Raw genomic sequence first — 22,666 nt, 5'->3', positions numbered from 1 at the left:
GTTTGTGTTCTATGTTGGAAGAGCTTCGCAACGAACTAAACCACGTCCAAAACCGAGCTAAGATGAATGAGATATCGATGCTCAAAGTTGGGTGTTTGAAACATTGAATGCTGAAACAAAAGGGAAAGTAGCACCTTGTCCCACATCGGAGGAAAGATAGAACTTAAATGGGTATTTAAGGTGGAACTCTCCATCCTTATTGTTTCATGGAAGCACACACTAGTGTTCTCGCGAAGGGTGCGGAGCACCCTAACTCACACTCGCACGCGCGCGCGTGGCGTGGGCGATGAGGCGCTTTGATGGCGCACTTTGCACGGCGCACGACGCACCGAAGTGAGCCAAAACGGCACGACTGTGTGGCGTGCTCGTAGAGGCTCACAGGTGACGTGGCGCACGCGCGCATGGACTTGAGCCAGTGTGGCGCATGCGCGCATGGCAGTGAGCCAAGAGGACGCATCGCGCATGGGCGTGCAGACCTGGGCGCGCGCGCACCAGTGTGGCTTGCGTGCGCGCGCGCAGAAGCTTACAGCATTGAATGACAGTGCAGTTTCAGTCCAGCTTCGTAACTGACGAGTTAACGGTTTTGACTGAGAATTAAATGACGTATTAAATTGCACTGAAGACGTTTAATGCAATTTAAACCTCTCTTTAATTCGTTACGCAGAAGCTTACAGCATTGAATGACAGTCCAGCTTCGTAACTGACGAGTTAACGGCTTTGACTGAGAATTAAATGACGTATTAAATTGCACTGAAGACGTTTAATGCAATTTAAACCTCTCTTTAATTCGTTTTTGACTGTTTCAACCTAGGAGCTGTATTAATACAGCTCTATACCCACTGCAGAGATACACTAGTAACCCAACAACAATCATAACTTTCTCTCTACAGTTCTGATCTTCTTCCAGCATTCTTCAAGGTACCCTTCAGGTTGTAGGCCATCTCCGGCAGTACGCTGCTCCGGCTGTTGTACCCTGGGAAACAAAACGAGTACTACTGGGAGACTCGGAATTTGTTTTAAGGGAAGCGTGTTGAACACGTGCCTCAGTCAATTCTGTTTCTTCTCCTTCTTGTATTTTGGTTTATTTCAGTTGTATTTGTAATTGTTGTTTGTTTTCTTTATTTCTGAATTGTAATCGTATAATAAAATTTGTTTATTTTAATTAAATTACACGAACGGTTCCTACAATCTTAAAACAAATTTTTAAAACCGTTCGTGTAATCAAAACCATTCTGTTTGTGATTCAAACCAGTTTTGTTTTCACTCAGTTTGTGTTTTTAAAACAGATTTTTTTGTTTTCATCTTCAAAGGAGAGACTTTGGTTGAAAACCATTCTGGTTACATTCTTATTGTCCTAAAAATTGGTAATAAACTTTCTGATTTGGTCTTCAAAGTTGGACTTAGAAGCCAATCAGTAAGTTCTAATTATTAAAATTTTCTGTTTTTGGTCTTCAAAGTTGGACTTAGAAGCCTAAACAGTAAATTTGTGGTAAAATTAAAATTTAATAGTTTACTTCTGGTTTTTGCGTAAATCAGATTTTTTGACTAAACTTTAAAAATTTTAATTTTTCCGCATGTCGAACGAAAACGTCAACGTTAACAACACGAATGTTGTGACGGGAACCCCCTTGAACGCCACCACTGTGGGAGCGTCCAAAGTGGCCAATCACGCTGAAAGACCCGAGAAGTTTGCGGGTCTACACTTCAAGCGGTGGCAGCAGAAGATGTTCTTCTACCTGACCACCATGAACCTTGCGAGGTTCTTAACGGAAACCGCTCCCCAACCTGTGGAAGGGGATACCGACACACAAAGACAGTGTGCGGTAGATGCGTGGAAGCATTCGGATTTCATATGTCATGGCTATGTGTTAAACGGCCTGTCAGATGCGTTGTATAATGTGTACTACAACGTCAAGACTTCCAAAGACCTTTGGGATGCCTTGGACAAGAAGTACAAAACGGAGGATGCTGGCACAAAGAAATTTGTGGTAGCCCGTTTCTTGGATTTCAAAATGGTTGATTCAAAAACAGTTATGAATCAAGTCCAAGAATTCCAAATTATACTACATGACATCTCAGCGGAAGGCATGACACTTAGCGAGACATTCCAAGTGGCAGCGATGATTGAAAAGTTACCTCCTACTTAGGTTGATTTTAAGAATTATCTTAAACACAAACGAAAGGAGATGACTATAGAGGACCTTATTGTTCGTCTTCGGATTGAGGATGACAATAGAATTGCCCAAAAAGGCAGCCTTGCGCAGACTAGTGCTAGCGCAAATTTGGTTGAGCCTGGGCAATCTTCTAAGGGCACGAAGGGCAAGGGGAAAAAGGACAAAGGGAAAGCAAAGGCTAGCAATCTTGGACCGAAGAAAGGGGTTGTGAAAAAGAAACCTCAGACGTTCCAAGGGACTTGTTACAACTGTGACGAGCAGGGGCATCGGGCTAACCAATGCAAGAAACCAAAGCGTGAGCGTGCGCACATGGTGGATGAAGACGGAATGCCTTTGGTGGCAATGATTTCCGACAAAAGCGCAATGATGGATGAGGTCAATACTGTGACCAACACTTCAAAAGGATGGTGGGTTGATACGGGCGCGACCTGTCACGTTTGCGCAGACAAAACCCTCTTTACCACCTTCAAGGCGCTTTCAGGGGAAGAGAAGCTGTATATGGGAAATGCAGCCACCGCTGACATCATGGGTGAAGGAACGGTGATCTTGAAGTGGACTTCGGGGAAGGAGCTCACTCTAAGCAACGTGTTGTATGTCCCGGACTTGCCCAAGAATCTAGTCTCGGGATGGTTGCTTAACAAGTTTGGATTTCGTTTAGTTTTTGAGAGCGATCAATTTGTACTAACTAAACGAGGAATGTATGTAGGCAAGGGCTATGCCCAAAATGGTATGTTCAAATTGAATGTAATGGCTGTCAAGAACATGAATAAAATTGCTACTACTTCTACTTATATGCTTGAGTTTTCTGAATCGAATAAATGGCATGGTAGATTAGGTCACGTAAATTTTAATTCAATACGCTGTTTAATCAATTTAAATTGTATACCAACATTCCATATTGATTCACACTATAAATGTGAAACTTGCGTAGAATCCAAACTTACAAGATCATCATCGAAATCGGTTGAACGAATAACCGAACCCCTTGATTTAATTCACACCGATATTTGTGATTTAAAAGCGGTACCCACAAGAGGTGGAAATAAGTACTTCATTACGTTTATTGATGATAGTACTAAATATTGCTATGTATATTTACTAAAGAGTAAAGATGAAGCAATAAGTAAATTTATCTTGTATAAAAATGAAGTTGAGAATCAACTTCAAAAGAAGATAAAAGCTTTGCGAAGCGATCGAGGAGGCGAATATGTTGCACCTTTTGCCGATTTATGCGCAAAAAGTGGCATTGTACATGAGTGTACACCTCCTTATTCTCCACAATCAAATGGCGTGGCGGAACGAAAGAACCGCACATTGAAAGAAATGATGAACGCCATGTTGATAAGTTCTGGGGTGAGCCAGGAAATGTGGGGGGAAGCCATTCTCTCGGCTAATTATCTTTTGAACAAGATACCACTCAAAAAGAGAGACGAAACTCCATATGAGTTATGGAAAAGGAAGAAACCTTCATACAAATACTTGAAAGTGTGGGGGTGCCTAGCAAAGGTGATTGTACCACCTCCTAAGGCTCTTAGGATAGGACCCAAAACTGTTGATTGCATATTTATTGGGTATGCGCATCAAAGTAGTGCACATCGCTTTCTTGTACATGAGTCCAAGAATCCTGATGTACACGTAAACAGTATAATGGAGGTGAATCCTAACGTTATGTCTTACTTTGAAAATGTGTTTCCTTTGAGAAGACAAACACATGCAACGTCAACAACACCTAATTTTGAAGTAGGTGAAAGTTCATCTACACCAGTTGATGAGGTGGTTCATGATAAGACACATGAACGACCTGAGGTTGAAGAAAGCGATCGTAGGCGAAGTAAAAGGCCAAGGGTTGAAAAATCCTTCGGTCCAGACTTTGTTAGCTATATGGTTGAGGGCGAGCCCAATACATATCGCGAAGCGGTTTCCTCTTCAGAAGGACCTCAATGGAAAGAAGCAATAAGAAATGAAATAGATTCTATATTGCAAAATCATACTTGGGAGTTAGTAGATCTTCCACCTGGTTGCAAACCACTTGGATATCGTTGGATATTCAAAAGGAAGATGAAAACTGATGGAAGTATTGATAAGTACAAGGCTAGGTTGGTGATTAAAGGATTTAGACAAAAGGAAGGTCTAGATTACTTTGACACCTACTCGCCTGTGACGCGCATAACCTCGATTCGATTGGTTCTTGCTATAGCGGCTTTAAGAAATTTGGAAGTTCACCAAATGGATGTTAAAACCGCATTTCTAAATGGCGATTTAGAAGAAGAGATTTACATGGAGCAACCAGAAGGTTTCTCCGCCCCAGGTCAAGAGGGTAAAGTATGTAAACTCGTCAAGTCTTTGTATGGCTTGAAGCAAGCACCAAAACAATGGCACCAAATGTTTGATCATGTCATGATTGAAAATGGTTTAAAAATAAATGAGTGCGACAAATGTGTTTATTTCAAAGACACAAATGAAGGTTATGTGATCGTATGTCTTTATGTAGACGATATGCTTATCATTAGGAGTAATGATAAAATTATCAAAGCTACTAAAAGCATGTTGAAAGCGAGATTTGACATGAAAGACATGGGTTTAGCGGATGTGATTCTTGGAGTAAAAATCATAAGAACCCAAGATGGTCTTGTGTTAAGTCAATCTCACTATGTGGATAAGATTCTTGAAAAATTCAACTCGGGAGATACGAGTGTAGCTCGAACTCCAGTTGATACCTCCCAACATCTCAAGAAAAATAAAGGAGATGGAGTTGCTCAGTTAGAGTATTCAAGAATTATTGGCAGTCTCATATATCTAATGACATGTACTAGACCCGACTTGGCTTACGCGGTGAGTAGACTAAGTAGATACACCAGCAATCGGTGCGCGGATCATTGGAAGGCTATCACAAGGGTGCTTAGATACATAAGATACACAAGAGATTATGGACTGCATTATACCTGACAACCAGCAGTGATCGAAGGATACACTGATGCAAACTGGATATCGGATAATAAAGATTCCAAATCAACAAGTGGTTACGTGTTTACACTTGGAGGAGCTGCTATTGCTTGGAAGTCTTCTAAGTAAACGGTCATAGCAAGATCCACAATGGAATCTAAATTTATCGCCTTGGATAAGTCAGGCGAGGAGGCGGAATGGCTACGTCAATTCGTGGAATATATTCCAAGATGGCCAAAGCCTTTGCCAGCCATATGTGTACATTGTGATAGCCAATCAGCGATTGGTAGAGCTCAAAGCTTGATGTACAATGGCAGATCAAGGCATATGCGACGTAGACATAACACCGTACGACAACTACTCTCAACGGGTGTTATCATAATTGATTATGTGAGATCAAAGGATAACATTGCTGACCCGTTTACAAAAGGATTAAGCAGAGAGTTAGTAGAAACGTCGTCAAGAGGAATGGGACTAAAGCCCATGGTAAATGGGAATATGAGGGAAACCTAACTTAGTTGACTGGAGATCCCAAGATCTAAGTTCAACAGGACAACTTAATCATATTACCAAGACGGAGTCACTGTGGGGGAGTACCCCAAACTAAATAAAAGGGAGTTATATATACTTCCTAGTCCATTCCAATCAGTGACATTGAAGTGAGGCTAAGCATATTAAGGTTAACGATTTCGGGAAATCAAATAACCATGATGCTTTTAATGATTCATGGGAATCACCTATGTTAGAGAGAAGTGGGGTCGCTTCAAATGGATTTGTGGGGTGCGCAAATCCTAGAGCTCTCGCAGAACCAGGCTAGTGTTCCAGGACCATAATAGGACACGACAATGAGGACTTGGCCAAACCAGGGAGAGTATTGTGTGAAGTGTATTGTCGTTTACACAAATGGGGGTATGTTCAAGGACATCGCGTCTACACACCGCTAGTAAGGTAAGTGCGCTTCATAAAAGAAGGTTCAAAGGTGACAACCTACCTATCTTGCAATACTCAACTGTCGAAGTTTATCATTGAAAAGTGTAAGGAAAAGATCCATTTCCATACATATGGGGATTGTTGGAAATTTGATGAAAATAGCAGTTTTCATGTGGGGGATTGTTGGAAAAATAGGTGAAAAAAGCATTTTTCACAAATATAGGAAAATGATTTTTTCCTATTTTGGACTACAAATAAATATAATAAAATGAGCGGGTTTTATATATTTATTTGTGGGTTTGTGTTCTATGTTGGAAGAGCTTCGCAACAAACTAAACCACATCCAAAACCGAGCTAAGATGAATGAGATATCGATGCTCAAAGTTGGGTGTTTGAAACATTGAATGCTGAAACAAAAGGGAAAGTAGCACCTAGTCCCACATCGGAGGAGAGATGGAACTTAAATGGGATTTAAGGTGGAACTCTCCATCCTTATTGTTTCATGGAAGCACACACTAGTGTCCTCGCAAAGGGTGCAGAGCACCCTAACTCGCACTCGCACACGCTCGCGCGCTCGTGGCATGGGCGATGAGGCGCAATGTGGCGCTTTGATGGCGCACTTTGCACTTTGCATCGCCGCGAGCCGCTTGAGATCCGCCTTTGTATTTTTGACCGCGTGCGCGTGGTGGAGCACAAGGGTTGCAAGGACCAAGTGGTAGGTGATACGGCGCATGACGTGGCAGTCATGCGCATGCGCGCGCGAGTACACATGGCACGGAGGCGCGCGGTTGCGCATGGTGCATAGGGTCTGATGTGACGTACGCGGCGCACTGAAGTGAGCCAAAACGGCGCGACTGTGTGGCGTGCTCGTAGAGGCTCACATGTGACGTGGCGCATGCGCGCATGGCAGTGAGCCAAGAGGACGCACCGCGCATGGGTGTGCAGACCTGGGCGCGCACGCGCAGAAGCTTACAGCATTGAATGACAGTGCAGTTTCAGTCCAGCTTCGTAACTGACGAGTTAACGACTTTAACTGAGAATTAAATGACGTATTAAATTGTATTGAAGACATTTAATGCAATTTAAACCTCTCTTTAATTCGTTTTTGACTGTTTCAACCTAGGAGCTGTATAAATACAGCTCTATACCCACTGCAGAGATACACTAGTAACCCAACAGCAATCATAACTTTCTCTCTACAGTTCTGATCTTCTTCCAGCATTCTTCAAGGTACCCTTCGGGTTGTAGGTCATCTCCGGCAGTACGCTGCTCTGGCTGTTGTACCCTGGGAAACAAAACGAGTACTCCTGGGAGACTCGGAATTTGTTTTAAGGGAAGCGTCACACGTGCGTCAGTCAATTCTGTTTCTTCTCCTTCTTGTATTTTGGTTTATTTCAGTTGTATTTGTAATTGTTGTTTGTTTTCTTTATTTCTGAATTGTAATCGTATAATAAAATTTGTTTATTTTAATTAAATTACGCGAACGGTTCCTACATAAACACATGTTGATTCTCTAAACAAGCAAATTAGAAACACCCGAAACATTTTGTCAAGGATGCCATTGGTGAAGTTTTGTGTGGATTTTGCGACACTTTTTAGCTTATTGACGACTGTAGTTACGAGCTCAATCCATTTGATGGAAGTTATTGTGGCAATTGAGAAGTTGAATGAATCAGGGTGAGTTGCATTGCAGATAGTGAATATAGTTATCATATGTAGTATTCATAAAACAGAAATTACTTATTCACCTTCTAGATTCTATAATATGTATACAAAATCCACACTTTCAAACAACTTATTCAGAAGATAATTACAAATGTAATTTGATTAAAACATTAATAAAATTGATAGGGTGCATTAAATCTATATACATACTACCGAGGACTTGGTTTTTTACCCTTATGAAATTTTACATTGTGTACATATTTTGAAGCAACATGTACAAGAAAGCCAAGTTATTTTACAGGGAGAAAACTTGCACATTTTTCAAAGTTTTAAAAGACTTTAGAGGGATTTTTGGGTTTTCATTCATGGAGTAAATGAACGTAGAATCCGAGAATGTGAGGCTGGATGCAACGGTTCATTTACCGGCGATTCAGCGAACGAACCCTCCGTTCCCAGTTATTACTCTGACGGTTCAGATATTCTCATTTGCAAACCCTATCTTCATTCAGCCTCCCGTTCCTCTCCATCACCTGCAACTCCACAGCTTTATGTCGAGGATCGATTTGGTTCATCTTAATCTTATTTTGAAAGGTTTGATTTTGATTTGTGATTGATTTTGAACTGAATTTATTCCGCTTAGGGTTTTATGCGTCAATTTAGTGCTACTTTTTTAGTTTACTTGCTTCGATAATCTGATTCATTAGTTTCCTTCTTTCAATTTTAGGGAAGCTGATTTGGGAACCCTAAAATACTATGCATCGCTCTGTAAGTTTATTTCAAATTCAGTTTTGATGAAGCTAATTTTATGTTATGTTGACTTCTTTTACTTCTTGGAAAGCCCAAAATACTCGCGGGTCTCCCAACCATTAAGGTGAATTTAATTTATAAGTTTCATTGTTTTGCTTTTTTGCAATTGGGTGTTTAGGAAAGCTGATACTTTTGCGCTTTCGATACATTTTAGTTCAAATGTTATTTTTTTAAACCGCTGCAAAATCAGGTATATTTGTATAAGAAAGGGTATATTTGTCAATTCAGTATGTGGGTTTTTGAGGATGCAGGGGTCAAGATCAGTGATGAAGTTCAATTAAGAATTTGATGACTCCAATTCAATGAATGAGAGATTTAATAAGAGTAAAGTGTGGGGTACTTAACGAATTCCAATGTAATGAATTTGATGTCAGTCCGGACACTCGCTACAACGCGCGGACATTCCCACTGTTTATAAAAGTCTCTAAGATTGAAGGGAGTGGGGCGTCTCCCCTGCCCAAGCCGCCCCAAGCCGCCTCGCACACTGCCCCCCATCGGCGTCCCCCCTTTGGGCGTCCTCTTCTCGTCGCCAACTCCTCACACAAATCTAGAATTCCCCCCTACTTTGACCAATTATTGTTTTTTTTAAACCAAATCACCTATATATATAACACTTTATATTTTTAAATGGGTGTCACGTGTCGCAAGACGCCCTACCCAGTAAAGTTGCCCCACTCCCCCTTTTTTGCTCAAAATCCTCTAATCTGACGTGGCGCCACGTGTCGCAAGACGCCCTCTCAAAAGGATGCCCCACTCCCTTTAGTCTAAAGTTAAATAAATACATCATCAAGTTTGTCTCAATTTTTGTGTAAACTCAGTCAATCGGGTTAAAAAAATAAGAAATGTAAATCCTAAATGCTTTGCAGCTATCTGAATTGTCCTTCCGTAACTTGACACATGAGGAACCCTTACATTGGGATAAGAGATGTAAATTTTAAATGCTTTGCAGCTATTTAAATTTACTCGTGAAGATACTATGTCTTGCTATGCTTTTTAATTGTTCTTATTTTTCTTTTCGTATATTATTATTATTGTTATTGTTATAAGTAATGTGAATGTACTGGTGAGTGAAGTATATTGGTCACTTGGTCCAAGATAGGACTTCGTGGAGGCGTAGGATTAGGGTTAAGGACTTCTAGAGGATATTGCAGGAAGGACTTAGGTGTATTTTAGGACTTAAGTTTTTCTTATTCTTTAAATGACTTAACCGGTGATTGACTTTCTTGTGTACATGCCTGAATGATGTTCTATGCTATTATACACGATTTACATTATACTGTGTCAATCTGATCACTAGCTTGGTGTAGCTGACTTTTTTTTTTTCTATATTCTTTGACTTGATGTGTTGGTTTGTTGTTTGTTTTGGAGCCGGGGGTCTCTTCTGGAAGCAGCCTCTCTATCCCTAGGGATAGAGGCAAGGTCTGTCTACATCCCACCCTCCCCAGACCCTATGAGTAGCATCGCTATTTGTGGGATTTACTGGGTATGGTTGTTGTTGTTGTTGTTGTTCCTTATGCCGCCAAGAAGTTCTCCAAAATTAGGGATCTGTCGTAATACGAAAGGTCAGTTTCGTTATCCTTGTTGCATGTTTGATGGTGCAAACGAGCCGAGCTACTCGCGAGCCACTCGAGCTCGGCTTGAAAAAAAGCTCGAACGAGCCGAGCTTAAATGAGCTCGAGCTTGAGCCCGAGCCTAAAAACAAGCTCGTTTAGTAAACGGGCCCGAGCTCGAGCCGGCTCGCGAGCCTTAACGAGCTTTCTTTTCATATATTTTTTATTAATATATTAAACATATATTTAAATAATAATATTGATCATTTATATAAATATAAAAAAATAACTAAATTATATGTATAACAATAATTATAATTAATAAAAATTAATTAATAAATATTAAATGAATCGAGCTCGAGCTCGAACTTTCATATGTTAAACGAGCTCAAACTCGATCCTGGTCGAGCTCGGGCTCGGCTCAGCTCGTTTGCACCCCTATTTGATAGTGTTGAGAACATACACTAATGTTGCCATATATGGCAACATTTGTTTCTGGGTTTTTGGTATGATCCACAATAGTTTGGCAGCTGGCACTGGTTACAAGAGGTAATGTTTTGTTCATGATGTTTTAAAAATTGATAAATCGAACATGTGGGTTGTGCTTTCATAAGATAGTGACCAATAATATAATTCTTAACTACTGATACATCCTGAACTTTAATCTTCTCTCAGGGACCTGCCTTACTACTGAACAATGCTTGTTGAACAAAAACAGGAATGCGCATCTGACCAAAGAACAAATAGAAGATGTGCTCAACTGTAACACCCTTGTTATTTTATATGTAAATACCACAATTAGATGTGTAGTTAGGACCACACATATTATATAAATGCGGGTTTATTTAAAACTTTTACAAATTATAATTTATTCTACATAACGTGATCGAAGTTCGTTGTTTAAAATTTACAACGTGGCGAAGTGCGGAAGCATGTAACTGTATCGTGTTCGGTTCTTCGTTGAGCTTGATCGTCTTCCGGCTTCCACAAAGTACCTACATTTCATAAATACATGAAATGCTTTAGTCATACGGGATTTAAAACGTATCTAAACAAGTCCGGGAAACAAAACTGATCAAAAATACATTTTGTACAGGGTCCACCGTAAATTACGGTGGACACCGTAATTTACGGTAGTCCTTGTTTTGATTTGTTTCCATCGTAAATCAGGAGTGTTTCACCGTAAACCATTTCAGGTCCACCGTAAATTACGGTGGCACCGTAATTTACGGTGGCACCTGCATCCCACCTTTCCATTTTGCCGTAATTTGACACGAAATCTTTCGTATCTTTCAAACCGCTCATCCGTTTGACCTACCGTTTCTTCCTACATGTTTGTAATTTAATTCTCCATTATATGGAGTTAAGATCTGACATCCGGATTAAAAATAATTGAGACTTTTAAGCCTTCGGCTTATTATCTTTTCAACAATATTCGACCCGACTATGTGATTATCAAACAAACATGTTTGTTTGACCACCATTCATCATGAACCCTTAAATTCTAATATTGTCAATCATATTAAGTACTGAACACGGGTTTCTACACAATTATTTACCCGTTTTCGTTTAAAATCTTATTTTGACCCGTTAAGGGTATTTACGACCATTTTAGCACGGAAGGTGCTCATTTCTCATGTACCTCATAGTTCCACCAATTTGTTATTAGCTAGTCTTCCACCACAACTATGAATGTGGTGGATTTAACGAAATGGACTATTTATTCCGAGTTTAATCCTACGGATGTGTTATTTTTGCGGCAACACACAATTTAAGCATTTAACTCTTGAAAGTTTATGTCTACAACTTTCATGCGCGTCTAAAGGTTACAAGATCGTAAGATAAGTTCCTAAACAGCCTTTATAAGTTGTTTGCTCAATTTACCCTTCAAGGGCATTTTAGTCGACATTAGCCCCTCATTTACTACGAGGGGCTTTCACTACCTATTTGACCAAGTTTGTATGTTAACTATAATCGTATGCATACGTACCTGGCTAGGGTCAACATATAGACCCAATTTATACCTTGCTTTTATCATCACACTTAGTGTGGGCGAAATTAACTGAATCGCTAATCGCTCCTTTTAACACAAGACTTGACAATCGCATTAGTCAATATTGTCAAATAGTGTTATCACCACCATTTGACCCGTTCGGCCTATATGCCCAAAGTTGCCTATTAAATCAAAAACATGGTTTTTTGACTTCTAATTCATACATCCATCCCGTCCCGGATTTCATTACCAAATCCCCTTTTTGCCATAAACATGGTTTTTATCATCTTTATATGTTCCGACTCGTATCAATCACGTCGGAAATCCATATTTTCAATATTAGCATTATTGCGTCTATAACGTATAGAATGAACAAGTAATTTACATAATTATGTAAGTTTCACTTACCTTGCATCCGAGCTACGCTTTTCTTCCATGCTTGACTTGTTTGACCCGCTTTCACTTCAAGCTTCCACCTAGCTTGTGGCGCGTCAAACTATCATCATCGTTTTCAAGGTGGTTAGTTTAATCATACTCTAATACGATTATTCCACCTTATGCATTTCATATCAAAATTGCTATTTATCGTATTATAGGTCAGTTTGACCTTTTTAATAGTCAAATGCCCATTAGTATACTAATTTGCATTTTCGAGTTGTCAACTAGTTTTAGCACTCATTAACTACTCGGTAGGCGTTATCTTTAGACCTCCGTTTTAACCAAAGTTCTAATCGCGTTTAACACATTTAGAACTCTCTTTAATCACTTTTTGCATAATAGTCGAAACATCACAACTAGGTGTTTTAACTACAAAATTCTAGTTTCGAGCCTTCTTTGAGGCATTTCAACGAACACCTTAAGGGCAGAATTTTACATGTTTATTTATCATGTCTCTAACTTATCTCTTACCCCAAATTTCTCATAAATCAACCATCTTACAAAGTGGTTAACTTCTATAATTTCTGAATTCACTTCAAAATCGTCAATTTACACTAGATCAACAATCTATTTCCTAGTGTTCATCATATTAACATAAAACCCACTTATCACAATATAGGGTAATTTACCAATTCCCTAGTTTTGACAACAATTCATCAAATTTTCTACTAGGGTTTGTCTCTACACCAAGATATAATCACAATAACACTCATAGATTCAAAATTTATTCCAGAATTTCGATTATGATTGTTCATCATAATCTCAAGGTATCACCAAATCATATATTTCAACATACCTTGTAATCCCCATGATTAGGTGATCACGAATTTGTGTTCATGCAGTGATTTGGCTCTTGATTTGGGCTTCAATTTGATCAAGTTGTGGAAGTTAGGGTTTGAGCTCCCTGAGCTTTCTCCTGGTCGACCTCACACACGCACACACTAGATGTGGTGTGTTTTTTATTTTTGTTTTTAGTAAATAAACCTTATTTCCAATTATCCAACTTTGGTCCTTCATGTTTCGTTAGTTATTAAGTTGATTATAACCTACTTATTTACAATCCATATTCCCTTTTATTAACCGGGTCAAGCATTCCTAGTTAGCTTAGCGGGTTCGGGAATATTTATGACTAAGTTTAATTTAGGTCCCGTTAACTCAGGCCTTCTAAGCTTTTATTTCCTAAAAGCTTTTATTGACTTTTTGTTTAATATTAGGATTAATTATTTAAATCCTAATATTTACCGGTTAAATTTTACCACTAAAGGTATTTTACCCACTCTTTTGTATTAACGAGGTTTAATTACTAAACCCGTTTTCGGGGTGTTACAAGTCTACCCCCCTTAAAAAGGTTTCGTCCTCGAAACCTTTTCTTACATAGTTCATTGAGTTCTAAACTCAATGCGTTTTGACTTGAGTAGTTTCTTAAGCATTACTCATACTCTAACCAATTGTTAGTATTACCAGAAAAATTATGGTAATGTCTTTCTGGTTACAGAACCTCTACGTACCTGATACGACATAATGTGACTTGAGATAACGTAATTCCGTTATTTTTACTTGTTTAGTTAACTTAGCGATTTCTATCGCTTTTAGATATTATCGAACTCTTGGTGAATCCGTTACCTTGACCCGTTTAAAGGTCTTTAGTGAAGTCTTTCACTTTTAGCAACAATTTCTTCTGTTTTCAAAATTCATTTATTCGGTTTAGTTATACCGAATCTACCGCTTACAAGCAACCAGATTACTTAAATGACCTTTACCGCTCGCTTGGTTATAATGTGATTCCACTTCACATTGCATTTCTTGACCGTGATCGTGTCACGCATGTTTAATTTATATCAACCTTTCATTTTCAAAAAGATCACTTTTCGAATATATCGTCTTGCGCCTATCAGCGTCAAGACTTGAACCCTTTATGATTACTATTCAAATCCCTGTCAGAATTTATATTTATAAAAATATTATTTCTTACTAAATCTGAATTTTAGTCTAACGTTTTTCTCTTAACTATGTCAATTACTCATGTCAAGGGAATTGACAACCCCTATTTTATTGTTTTTCGTTCTCGTTTTACGCGAGGGATCGTAACAAGTTCCCTCACCTTACGCTATTGACCCGTAGGTTCTTTCACCTAACCTCGTAGGCTATTTTCTTAAGCTTTCGTCTCTTTAAGACGAGGCCCTTATGATCCCTTTGCTTTAGTTCATGACCCGTCGGTCATTTTGGCCCCTCCATTTTTCCTTAATTGACTCGTTTGACTCATTTTAGGCGAATTTTCATCACCCATGAATATCAGACTTCGTTCTTTATTTGACCCGTACAACTTTGAAATGGTTGAACGCAATTACCAAAATTGATATTTGCGAAGATTCTTATCATCTTTTAGTCATGACTCATATTCCGAGTCTTTTGACTTTCTATTCGCGTTCCTGTTTCTCAGTCTACGCATGTGTTTAAATCCTTACCCGCCAACTGGGTGTTTTACCGAAGTCGTTATTTTTGCAACCCTTACGGTATGTATTATGACTTCGTTTCACTTTTATATTCCTACTTCGTTCTCAAATTTGGTGTTTTACAAAATCGGCCTGTTAAGAGTCTTATTTGTATTCTTCGGGTTCGAGTGTAAGTACACTACCTCCCAATACATGTCTACATCACTTTACATGTTTGCATTTTCCGGGTTCGAGTGTAAGTACACTCCCTCCCAATACATGTCTACATCATTTTACATGCTTGATGTCTTCTGGGTTCGAGTGTAAGTACACTCCCTCCCAAAACTTGTCTAAATCATTTTACATGCTTGATGTTTTCTGGGTTCGAGTGTAAGTACACCCCTTCCCAATACTTGTCTAAATCATTTTACATGCTTGATGTTTTCTGGGTTCGAGTGTAAGTACACTCCTTCCCAATACTTGTCTAAATCATTTTACATGCTTGATGTTTTCTGGGTTCGAGTGTAAGTACACTCCTTCCCAACACTTGTCTAAATCATTTTACATGCTTGATGTTTTCTGGGTTCGAGTGTAAGTACACTCCTTCCCAACACTTGTCTAAATCATTTTACATGCTTGTTTGTCCCTTCACTCGGGCTCATTATCCTAATGTAATACGCTCCCGTCACTTGGTTGGGCGTTTACATTATTATCAAGTATTTTGCTTATCTGATTCATTTGGGCACTTTTTAATTAGTCCCATTCACCCTGCCCTTACTACATCGGATGTAAACGTGTCCGACATAATAAGTTCATGGTAACATATGCGGCTACTTACTTGGCCAGAGTAAGCGATTAACACATGACACGCATGACCTTTTTACAGTTTTCACATCACGCCCTATGTAAGTAATACCTCTATCTGTTTTTCTTGGAAACAATACCCCGGATAGGTTTTCTATTCAGGTCTTTCCAAGTTTTTAATTTTACATATGCAACTTTTAAGTTCCTACTTATTGTTGCATATTACTATTTATGCTATTATTTAAAATGTGCACCTGGTAATGTTTTCCCCGTCGGGCGTTCTTTGCCATTAACCTTGTTCGCGGTCATTATGCGATTTAGTCCTCGGTGAGTATGCTCCTCTTGTCATACTTCGGACCGTTCCATCATCATATCCACAATTCGTTTGACTCTCGTCGTCTTCAAACGCGAGTGTCCTTCAATTAAAACATTCACAAAAGTTAGTAACGTCAACCTCAATAATCGCCCGTATTATAATACAAGGCTTTTTCTACTATACGCGTCAACGCGCGTATTTTCGTCAACTATTTCAATCATTTTAATTAGGGTAACGCGTATCACATGATAGCCCTATGTGTTGTTTACAACACTTTAGCATACTAACTATTCACGTACTTGCACTTACCGGATTTGCGATCAAGCCTCGAACCGAACAGTATTCTTTGTCAAGAGCATAAGGTTTAAGTCCAAGCATGGTTCCTCCCCACCATACTCGAATCTCTTAAACCAAGGCTCTGATACCAACTTGTAACACCCTTGTTATTTTATATGTAAATACCACAATTAGATGTGTAGTTAGGACCACACATATTATATAAATGCGGGTTTATTTAAAACTTTTACAAATTATAATTTATTCTACATAACGTGATCGAAGTTCGTTGTTTAAAATTTACAACGTGGCGAAGTGCGGAAGCATGTAACTGTATCGTGTTCGGTTCTTCGTTGAGCTTGATCGTCTTCCGGCTTCCACAAAGTACCTACATTTCATAAATACATGAAATGCTTTAGTCATACGGGATTTAAAACGTATCTAAACAAGTCCGGGAAACAAAACTGATCAAAAATACATTTTATACAGGGTCCACCGTAAATTACGGTGGACACCGTAATTTACGGTGGACACCGTAATTTACGGTAGTCCTTGTTTTGATTTGTTTCCATCGTAAATCAGGAGTGTTTCACCGTAAACCATTTCAGGTCCACCGGTGGCACCTGCATCCCACCTTTCCATTTTGCCGTAATTTGACACGAAATCTTTCGTATCTTTCAAACCGCTCATCCGTTTGACCTACCGTTTCTTCCTACATGTTTGTAATTTAATTCTCCATTATATGGAGTTAAGATCTGACATCCGGATTAAAAATAATTGAGACTTTTAAGCCTTCGGCTTATTATCTTTTCAACAATATTCGACCCGACTATGTGATTATCAAACAAACATGTTTGTTTGACCACCATTCATCATGAACCCTTAAATTCTAATATTGTCAATCATATTAAGTACTGAACACGGGTTTCTACACAATTATTTACCCGTTTTCGTTTAAAATCTTATTTTGACCCGTTAAGGGTATTTACGACCATTTTAGCACGGAAGGTGCTCATTTCTCATGTACCTCATAGTTCCACCAATTTGTTATTAGCTAGTCTTCCACCACAACTATGAATGTGGTGGATTTAACGAAATGGACTATTTATTCCGAGTTTAATCCTACGGATGTGTTATTTTTGCGGCAACACACAATTTAAGCATTTAACTCTTGAAAGTTTATGTCTACAACTTTCATGCGCGTCTAAAGGTTACAAGATCGTAAGATAAGTTCCTAAACAGCCTTTATAAGTTGTTTGCTCAATTTACCCTTCAAGGGCATTTTAGTCGACATTAGCCCCTCATTTACTACGAGGGGCTTTCACTACCTATTTGACCAAGTTTGTATGTTAACTATAATCGTATGCATACGTACCTGGCTAGGGTCAACATATAGACCCAATTTATACCTTGCTTTTATCATCACACTTAGTGTGGGCGAAATTAACTGAATCGCTAATCGCTCCTGTTAACACAAGACTTGACAATCGCATTAGTCAATATTGTCAAATAGTGTTATCACCACCATTTGACCCGTTCGGCCTATATGCCCAAAGTTGCCTATTAAATCAAAAACATGGTTTTTTGACTTCTAATTCATACATCCATCCCGTCCCGGATTTCATTACCAAATCCCCTTTTTGCCATAAACATGGTTTTTATCATCTTTATATGTTCCGACTCGTATCAATCACGTTGGAAATCCATATTTTCAATATTAGCATTATTGCGTCTATAACGTATAGAATGAACAAGTAATTTACATAATTATGTAAGTTTCACTTACCTTGCATCCGAGCTACGCTTTTCTTCCATGCTTGACTTGTTTGACCCGCTTTCACTCCAAGCTTCCACCTAGCTTGTGGCGCGTCAAACTATCATCATCGTTTTCAAGGTGGTTAGTTTAATCATACTCTAATACGATTATTCCACCTTATGCATTTCATATCAAAATTGCTATTTATCGTATTATAGGTCAGTTTGACCTTTTTAATAGTCAAATGCCCATTAGTATACTAATTTGCATTTTCGAGTTGTCAACTAGTTTTAGCACTCATTAACTACTCGGTAGGCGTTATCTTTAGACCTCCGTTTTAACCAAAGTTCTAATCGCGTTTAACACATTTAGAACTCTCTTTAATCACTTTTTGCATAATAGTCGAAACATCACAACTAGGTGTTTTAACTACAAAATTCTAGTTTCGAGCCTTCTTTGAGGCATTTCAACGAACACCTTAAGGGCAGAATTTTACTTGTTTATTTATCATGTCTCTAGCTTATCTCTTACCCCAAATTTCTCATAAATCAACCATCTTACAAAGTGGTTAACTTCTATAATTTCTGAATTCACTTCAAAATCGTCAATTTACACTAGATCAACAATCTATTTCCTAGTGTTCATCATATTAACATAAAACCCACTTATCACAATATAGGGTAATTTACCAATTCCCTAGTTTTGACAACAATTCATCAAATTTTCTACTAGGGTTTGTCTCTACACCAAGATATAATCACAATAACACTCATAGATTCAAAATTTATTCCAGAATTTCGATTATGATTGTTCATCATAATCTCAAGGTATCACCAAATCATATATTTCAACATACCTTGTAATCCCCATGATTAGGTGATCACGAATTTGTGTTCATGCAGTGATTTGGCTCTTGATTTGGGCTTCAATTTGATCAAGTTGTGGAAGTTAGGGTTTGAGCTCCCTGAGCTTTCTCCTGGTCGACCTTACACACGCACACACTAGATGTGGTGTGTTTTTTATTTTTGTTTTTAGTAAATAAACCTTATTTCCAATTATCCAACTTTGGTCCTTCATGTTTCGTTAGTTATTAAGTTGATTATAACCTACTTATTTACAATCCATATTCCCTTTTATTAACCGGGTCAAGCATTCCTAGTTAGCTTAGCGGGTTCGGGAATATTTATGACTAAGTTTAATTTAGGTCCCGTTAACTCGGGCCTTCTAAGCTTTTATTTCCTAAAAGCTTTTATTGACTTTTTGTTTAATATTAGGATTAATTATTTAAATCTTAATATTTACCGGTTAAATTTTACCACTAACGGTATTTTACCCACTCTTTTGTATTAACGAGGTTTAATTACTAAACCCGTTTTCGGGGTGTTACATCAACGCATATCTTGGAGTCAAGAAGATTATTTGGTTTCCACGTGGACTATAATGTAACTATTTCCAAAACATTTCGGTTGACATGCATACTTATCTTCCCAAGTCAGTTTTACGCAAGTTGTTGTAATTATCACAATCTTGTATTTTTTCTTTTCCCCCCTTTACAAAATCATTACCCGAACTCATCATGTACTGGTGACGATATTGAAATAGGTGTTGTTTTGTGATGCCTGGTGTGGTCTTGTTGTCGTGGACAAATGATGAATCATCAGATCCTCAATATGAGTGAGCTGTAGAAGCTTTTACTGTAACTGATGCTCATGGCCGAGAATTTAAACTTCATGTACCAGGACCTCTGTATATGACAGATGAAGAGACTGCTAGATTTGTTTAGGTAAGCATAGATTCTTTAGAATTTTTTTGTAATTCTTTGACTAATACTACGATATGTTACTTAAAATATCTTATGGATCACAGGGGGGGGGTAAGGCTAAATGAATTGAAGACTTCCTGGTACAAGGCTCGCTGCTTCCTATATATGCTAACTTTTACAATGTCAATAGAGCTGAGACGCAGAGAGTTTATGAATAAACTTCAAGAAAAGTTTGACAAGATATCAGGGCCCATATTCTCTATGGAGGCTAAACCAAAAATTAGTTACAGTGTTTAACGTATAACTAAATTTGGTTGATAGGAAAGAACTTTGTATCATCTTTCAAGTGGTTATAGGATCTGCCGTTTTATAATAGAAACTATCCAGAAGCATGAGACCTCTTTAAAGGTAGAAAATAGTTTTCGGCACGCTGTTTATATTTGGATCTTCGACGTTTTCCCATACTCTAGGAAGTTTGGTATCAAGCATGATGGGATTTCCAGGACCATTGGCCCATTGGCTTTAACAACACAACCAGTGAGAAAACAATGCTAGAGAATAAGTTACAGTAGCCATTGGTTATCACGAGTCTAGACTCACATGTGGATGTAAGTATCCTTAACTTTTTCTTTTTAATCACTTTAAAATCTTATGAAATTTACCTATTATGGTTCATAATCCCAAGGTGTTTTGTGTTTGGGCGTCGCTCCAAGTGTGGCTTCCTCTAGGATGGTTTGATTGTATTGGGATTTGATTTGGTTGCTACACTTTCACATTTTCAAGGCGCATCATGATCAATAGGCGATCTCTCACGAGTTAGTAGACTTGTGTTGTGATCCAACAAACAATTGAATATTTCTCAACTCCTTATCAAGCCATTTATTCAAAAGGATGCCTCCACAACGAGGGATGTAGACTATGGAATTCTAGGGAGGATGTCTTGGGGGTGCATTATGAAGGGAGGCTTAGTGATCTGTTTTCAGCCCTGCAGAGGCAACACTTTGGTTCCAATTGTTTGTTAAAAGGTGATTCTATATTTAATTATGGTTATAGGTGGTAAATGTGGTTAGGCTATGTTTTTATATTTCTTTCGATAAAATGTAACTTGTATGGAAAGTGGAAACTATACACTTCTCGCTTTTGGTTATATTTTTTTTAGAAACATTGGTATTGCTTTACGTCTTTCTCTCCATTTTCGCTTTTAGATTTGATTTTCTTAATAATATTTGCAACATCCAAGTGTGAAGGAAGGGTTAAGTACTAGCTATGACACCTAGGAGCCAATTAATGGTTTGAGGTTAACTTTGTGTATCAAACACGTCACGCAACGTGCTATTAAACATATGTACCCGCGGCATCTCATTTGTGATCAACTTTGACATACAATTTGCTTACCGATTTAAAAAAAAGACCCGTTTTAAAAGTTTACCTATTTTGACCTTATCTTGGGGCATGCGTCTCCAAATTGCTCTTAGTATAGTCTGAGCTTTGAAGTAAGCATCTCATCCTTTTACCTGAATCACTAATTAATTTGAATTTCTCATTGGTGCTATTAATTAAACATATGTACCCGCGGCATCTCATTACTGAATGACGTTTTGGTTTGTTTTGAATAGAAAAGAAGAGAGCTCCCGTGTGCAGTCAACTTCTTCACGTCTTCACAAGAATGAGTCCTTGGATGAGATTGTTGAATCAACACTGAGAAAAAACACATCTCCCCCAAAATCGTAAAGCATATTGTTTGTAGTGCAAAAGATTTGTTAAGTTTGTACATAGACTACTTGTTAAACGGAGAAAACCTATTCCACAGTTACCCTCCAGGCATACCAATCGGTCTTCATGTTCTAAACAAATTCAATCTCCATTCAATTCGCATGACCCTTAGAAATCCCCAATAGAGTGTGAGTTTCAAAACCGATTTGTTTACAAATATGAGTTAATTTATCGTTTGTTTTCTCATCAATTTCGATCTAATCTGCTTATGTATTTGTGGATTTTGTTGTTTCTGTCGAGTTGGACCCGGAACACTTAACACATCTAAGTATGAGTGAAAATGTAACTTTTGTGGACAAATATGAATATGAATGGGTAGTCACAATTGAATTTTTTTTTTTGTCATGGTAGTTATAATAACAAAAATGATATTTTATGATAATTTGTCTAAACTTTTTTATTTGTTGGGGTTTCATATTTTATTTTGTAGCTATGTATAGCGGATTCCGGCAAAGGATCGGCGGCTGGTGCCTAGGTCAGCGGCGGCGAACCGTTGTGGAGCTGGTCTGAGATCACGAAGAGCCACTGAACTTTAATCATTTGTAGCATCAAATGCTCCGCCTGTATACTAGGTGTCTATTCTATTAAGAACTTTCAACCTTATTTATTAAAAACATATTGTGCTATTTACATGTGCTTCATGTTCTATGGATTAGACTCAATGTGTGTAAATGACTAACAATGGTATATATTCCATAGGACAGCACGGTTCTTTGATTTTTTTGTTCTAGGTGCTTGATGAAGCAGATCGGAATCTTGATATGGGATTTTAACCAGAAGTTCGTTCCATTCTTATAATAAAAAAAGACCAATTTTTTACTTCCAAACATAAATACCCTCAGCAACGCGCGGGCATCCCCACTAGTTGTTAAATAAATAAAAAGATTCAAAATATTTGTTTGCACAATTACACATATAATAACATCTCACTAGTAAGTTCCAACATTTTTTGACATTACGTATTTCTTTTTCACCATGGCTTTAAATTTCTTCTACTCAGCTGCTGACCTAACAAATCTTTTTTACGGGGCGGAAATTTATAGGGTC

General features: G+C 38.2%; 3 long non-coding RNA genes across 4 annotated transcripts; 2 read left to right on the top strand and 1 right to left on the bottom strand.

The window, feature by feature from the left end:
- Positions 1-8,062: 8,062 nt before the first annotated feature.
- On the top strand, positions 8,063-10,902 carry LOC118480614. Its single transcript, XR_004863558.1, has 3 exons — positions 8,063-8,303; positions 8,437-10,081; positions 10,745-10,902. It is a non-coding gene; the product is annotated as an uncharacterized LOC118480614 (long non-coding RNA).
- Positions 10,903-11,820: 918 nt separating this feature from the next.
- On the bottom strand, positions 11,821-13,628 carry LOC118480613. The gene is made up of 2 exons (XR_004863557.1): positions 13,297-13,628; positions 11,821-12,558 (listed from the first exon to the last, which is right to left on the bottom strand). It is a non-coding gene; the product is annotated as an uncharacterized LOC118480613 (long non-coding RNA).
- Positions 13,629-19,995: 6,367 nt separating this feature from the next.
- On the top strand, positions 19,996-22,336 carry LOC118480612. 2 transcript variants are annotated; one of them, XR_004863556.1, is made up of 4 exons: positions 19,997-20,454; positions 20,532-20,871; positions 21,463-21,747; positions 22,050-22,336. It is a non-coding gene; the product is annotated as an uncharacterized LOC118480612 (long non-coding RNA). The 2 variants fall into 2 exon arrangements; XR_004863555.1 differs by lacking the exons at positions 21,463-21,747; positions 22,050-22,336 and having other exon boundaries at positions 19,996-20,454; positions 20,532-21,024.
- The last annotated feature ends 330 nt before the right edge of the window (positions 22,337-22,666 follow it).

This window comes from Helianthus annuus, chromosome 7 (genome assembly GCF_002127325.2).
Source record: "Helianthus annuus cultivar XRQ/B chromosome 7, HanXRQr2.0-SUNRISE, whole genome shotgun sequence".
Classification (NCBI taxonomy): domain Eukaryota; kingdom Viridiplantae; phylum Streptophyta; class Magnoliopsida; order Asterales; family Asteraceae; genus Helianthus; species Helianthus annuus.
The sequence above is the reverse complement of the archived record's forward strand: the minus strand, read 5'-3'. Positions and strand labels throughout refer to the sequence as shown.